The sequence below is a fragment of the Sinocyclocheilus anshuiensis genome, unplaced genomic scaffold (genome assembly GCF_001515605.1).
Source record: "Sinocyclocheilus anshuiensis isolate Anshui unplaced genomic scaffold, SAMN03320099.WGS_v1.1 scaffold1459, whole genome shotgun sequence".
In the NCBI taxonomy this organism is placed as follows: domain Eukaryota; kingdom Metazoa; phylum Chordata; class Actinopteri; order Cypriniformes; family Cyprinidae; genus Sinocyclocheilus; species Sinocyclocheilus anshuiensis.
The window spans coordinates 36,212-42,132 of NW_015539921.1; positions in this window are offsets into that span (position 1 = coordinate 36,212).

A 5,921-nucleotide genomic window follows, 5' to 3' on the forward strand; every position below is an offset into this window, starting at 1 on the left:
GGTTCAGCCAGTGTTGTCGTTGTGAACTGAAACTATTAAGAACCGTTATCATTCATTGAAATAGAGCTGAAAGAATATAAAAATGAAAGAAACGTTAAAAAAAATAAAATTATTAAATTTAAAAAGCTTTAAAAAATTTGAAATAATGCCTTGAAAACTAACTGAAATGAAATAAGTTTAGGTTGAAGTATTAAAATTACTAAAACTAAAATGTTAATAAAAATGAAGTTAAATATAAAAGAAAAAAACTAATAAAAATGACAAAAGCACATAAGAAAATTACTAAAACTTAAACTAAAATTTTACTCGATGACTAAACGTTAACTTTTTTGTTGTCATTGTGTAAATAATAATTGCAAATGAATAAAGTTCTAATGAATAAAGTTGAAGTGTCAATGTTTTTGTTGTCATCTAAAAGTACTAAAAATAATTTCATTAATTTAAATAAAATATGACTATAAATATTAGATGAAACTAACTGGAATAAAATATGATTAGGTTAAAGTATTCAAATTACTGCAACTAAAACTAAAGTAAAAACTTAAAATATAAAAGAAACTAAAATATTAAAAAACGCTATATTATAAAATTGAACAATATTTTTTATAAAAAATATTTATTACAATTTATAAGAAATATTACATTCTTATTCTTATTCTTATTATATGAAATAATATAAATAAGATAATATTTATTATAAATAATAATAATAATAATAATAATAATGTATGTAATTATTATATTATAAATATTTATTATAATTTATGTTAATATTTTCAACTTATGTTCAGTTTGATGAATTTTATAATGTGCTTATATATATATCCATCAAAGAATTGGAATTGTGGGGAAAAATGCATTACGGTTTCCACAAAAATATTGAGCAGCACGATTTCTGAAGATCATGTGACACTGAAGACTGGAGTAATGATGCTGAAAATACAGCTGCGCATCACAGAAATAAATTACAGTTTAACAGACATTCACATAGAAAACAATTTTGCAATTTTACAGATTTTACTGTACTTTTGTTCAAATAAGTACTTTTGTCTTGGTGAGCAGAAGAGACTCTTTTTTCAAAAAACAAAACAAAAAAAACTCACCAACCCCAAACTTTTGAAAGGTAGGCTAATGTGTGTGATGTTCACATATTTATAAGTGTAATTTTAAGTGTCCAAATTCATATTACAGCGCATAAACATGAAGCAGAGCGGCACCCAGTTCATCTGCTAAAAATAACATTAACATTTGAGCAGCTTTTGAAAGACTGGAGAGATGAAGAGATTTGTGGGTCAGAACGACCTGCAGAAACATTAAACACTCCTGTGTGAAAGAGGCATGAGCAGTAGCTTTGACACACACACACACACACACACACACACACAGAACAGGTAGCAGTCAGGCATTCAGATTTCTGAAGGTCACTCTTCATTGAAGGTCATTGTCTGTGTTTGGCTGAAGGTAATGAGCTGTCAATCACAGCGTGGGGCGGTCAGGAGGGAACGGCGTTCATCAGAGCCTGTGTGAAACACTGAGCGGAGACGACAGCTGAAAACACACTGATCATCTGCATTATCTGTCCTGACATGTGAATCGTGACTCAGAGGACAGCTACTGTAACTCTGGCTAAAAGCACTTCTGCGCTTTCAACGACTGCTAACAGCTGAATACGGACAGTGACTCTTTTGTTGTTTTGTTTCATTTGAATAACGGTTAACCGACGTGAGTGTATTCTGACCGCAGACACTGAGGTCACGCCGTCTGTTTGATACGGAGCGCCGCCTGCTGGCTCATTCATCTCTGCTTCCATGCAAAGTAGTGCACGGCTGTTTCTACAGTATGCATGATGTGCATAGCTTGCAAATTAACATTATGCATGAAAAGTCGAGTCAATAGTCAATAGTTTAACTTTGCGCAACACGCATACTGTATCCCACAATTATCAGCCAAAATATAAACAAAATCTCGCCTTAGCATGAGATCAGACTGTCAAAAGTGTAAAATAACTTTTTTTTTACTGCACTATATTCACACTATGCACATTGTGCATCTCTTGCAAACTGTCTTTATGCATGAAAAGTCATTTCAATAGTTAATACTTTAACAATTATCAGGAATAAAATTGGAATAAAAATGTAAAATTACAGTTTTTCTTTTCTTTATTCTTAATAAAAAAATATGAAAACATGTCTTAATGAGTGAAGTAGTAAGAAATTACAGTTTTTAGAAATACATTTTTTTGTTTGCATTTTTATTTTATTTTATTTATTCATTTATTTGCATTTTTGCATGCAATTTTTTCCCCAATATAACTGCATGCAGCTCACTGATAATGAGGTCATGTGACCAAAATGAAGTGCGCTACTGTACTACAATATGCATATTGTACATAGCTTGCAAACTGTCTTTATACATGAAAATGATCAGACTGTTTACAAGTTCAGGCATGTTTACATAACATTTGAATAAAAATGAAAAATTACAGTTTCTCTCTGCCAAGATAATGGCATGCAGCTCAATGCTAACGAGGTCACGTGATCATAATGAAGTGCACTGCTGCTTAAAAACATGTATCACTGCGTGCTGATTTACTATGTTACGTAAAGAAGAATGCAATTGTATGCATATTGTCTGCATACTGCATATTGTGCATCTCTTGCAAACTCTTTATGCATGAAAAGTGGGGGCAAAAGTCAATAGTTTAACATTGCGCACTGCACATACTGTATCCCACAATAATCAGGAATAAAAATGGAATAAAAATGTAAAATGACTTTTTTTTCTTCTTTATTCTTATTTCTAAGTTTAAAAAAAAACTGAAAACAAGTCTTAATCAGTGAAGTAGTAAGAAATTATAGTTTTTAGAAATGATCCATTTAGCCATTTTTGCATTTTTATTTTATTTATTTGTTGGTTTGTTTGCATTTTCCCATGCCCCCCCCAATTTTAACTGTAACTCAACAGTCATTTAGTTTTAAATGGCACACTACGACATACTGTATCCCACAATTATCAGCCAAAAAATAAGCAACATCTCGCCTCTGCATGTGATCAGAAACTGTCAAAAGTGGAGATATTTTTTACATAAAAGTGGAATAAGAATGTAAAATAACTGTTAAATGCAATCAGTGCACTGATAATGAGGTCATGTGATCATAATGAAGTACCAGCGTTATTACAGTTAATCAAAACAAAAAATTAAAACAATAAAAAAACACTACCATTACTTGAAATAAAAACAATTTAAAAAACCAATGCAACATTTCTCACTGTAATGTAGTTTAACTTGATATACTAAAATAACTAAAACCAAAATTAAATAAATTACAATATATAGATATATTAAAAAAATATATATATTTATTTATTTTTTAAGTAAAAGTTTCAGATGGTTGAGAAAAAAACGTTCAAAAGTAACATTCCTAAAACATTTGAAAAAGAATAAAAAGGAACGTTCCGTTAATGTTGTCTTTAACATTCACGCCTTCATGTCTCGACTGTGAAATGTGTTTGTACGTGTCTCTTTACAATAATTGACACTTTGATTTTCGATCTACTCAGACTTTTATAGTGTTTGTTTACTGTGTGTCTGATGCAGCTGCAGCAGTAAATCGTTGGATGGTTGCACACATATGCAAAGACACATGAAGGCAAGACAAAACTCTAAAGGAAAACGGCATGCAGCACTAAATCAATGCCAATCTCAGTTCTCCTCTCGTCTCATTTCTTCAGGAGTTTTAGGATACGGGATCTGGGCGTAAGGCACTCATGCAATGCTTCAGCAGCATTGTTTTCTTTCTGGATGTACAGAAACACAATCAGTGAGTTAACGAATGTCTCTGTGCTCAGTCTATGATAAAGTAGAGGATGCTTCCATTCATTCACTATCTGCCTTGCTGCTTCGTTGCCTCGTTAAAAAGTCGAATTAAAAGGAAACAAAGACGGGGAGGTTGTATTGTTTTCTGCGCTGCTTGCTTTGCAGGTCTGAAAGAGCGGTCTTCAACCGCATGTTATGAATCGATGGAAAAATGTTAGTCGTGAGCATCTGAAAGCAAGAACTGGACACATATTTTCTGTTGTCCATCACAGATGCACTGAATGCGTGCGTGAGAGTGTGAGTTTGTGTGTGAGAGACGGTCGGATGCAGCAGATGTTTAACAGGCTGAGAAGATGCATTTCTGAGGCGTTAACGAGGTGTGAGTTCATAAACAAGCATGTTTACCTGTCTAAGGCTTGCTTTTGTAATGCAAAAATATCTGATGATGCATAAATCATGATCATTTGTTTTCTGGCTTTAATGAATCATTTCATTATTGTATTTTTACTGGAATTCAGTACAAAAAAATTGTCCTTCAAAATAATGTCAAAAAAGTATGATAACTTAAATGACTAATTAATGTATTTATGCATCATGATAATATTTTCTGGCTTTAATTTATAACTTATGATTACATTCTTGTATTTTTTACTGGAATACAGTACAGACAATGCTACATATGAGATGAGAATTTTTGCATGGAAATGTCCTTAATTGTCAAAAAATTATGTCAAAATAATTTTAAAATGCAATAAGTAAATAAATGAATAAATCATATGATTTTTTTATTATTAATTAATTTATTATTATGCTATATTATTATTTATACATCATGATAATATGTTTTTCCCCCTAGCTTTATAACTAATCATTGCATTATTGTATTTTTACTGGAACACAGTACAAAAAATACTGCATTACAGCAATGAGAATTTTGCATGGAAATGTCCTTAACTGTCATAAAAAAAATATATATATATATATTTAATTTATCCTGACTGCATTATTGTATTTTTACTTGAATGCAATACAAAAATTGCAATGCAATACATGAAAATGTCATCAAAATGATGTCATGAAAAATATTTTCTCTAGGTAACTATATTTTCTTATTACTTCTTTTGATTTTGTGGTGGTTTATGGAGATGTTTTGTGAGATTCACTCATTAAGACTTTGAGAAAATGTGTTTTTTTCTCTTTACTCTTAAGCATAAAAGTCACTGAATTTGTCTTTTGCAGTTTTGCTGGAGTAAGTGGCACTGTTTTTTTACTGGAAAGTTTTACAAGAAAATACTATTTCAGTCTGTGTTCTTCAAAATTTCACATTTAATTTGACATGTTACTTGCCATTTCTTTGTAATTTATTACAAAGTGGGGTGGGGCGAAGTGGGGCGCATGCGCAAGTGCTGACCCAGACGCTGGCGTGTTTGAGTTTGTTTGTTTTGTCTTATAGTTGTCTTATATTTCATTTCTGATGCTATTTTACTCTTAGATTTTTAGAGATATGATTTTTACATTTATTTTGGTTTGGATTTGGAGTCTAAAATGCGTCGTCGATCGAGTTATTGCACTGGAAGCCGAAGTGGAGTTGGGAAGTTTGAGAAACAACGGACTAATGAGTAAAATGACTTACAGCCGCGAGGATTTACTAAGTCTTCGGTATAACATGAAAGTTCCGCCGAGTCCTCCTTGTGATGTTCCTCTTGAAATTATTTACTCTCCACAAACAACGTACAGGAAGAGGAAAAGGAGAAAGAGAGGTACTAGAGGGGGAATTCGGAATCGACTTAAACGATGAGGCAGCCGTTTTCCTTTGCCCACAATAACTCTAACTAATGCCCGCTCACTTAAAAACAAGATGTCTGAACTTGTAGCACTAATGAGATATAATCGAGACTTCAAGAGAATGAACTTGCTTTGCATTACTGAAACATGGCTAACGGAGGAGATTGATGACATAAACCTCGAGGGATATTCGTTAATTCGACGAGTAATTAATTAAGCAAATAGGATAATCGGCCAGAAACAGAGTACAATGCAAGAGATGTTTTTACACTTCATGGAAAAAAAGGCGATCGCAGTCTATTCAGACCAAACTCATCCA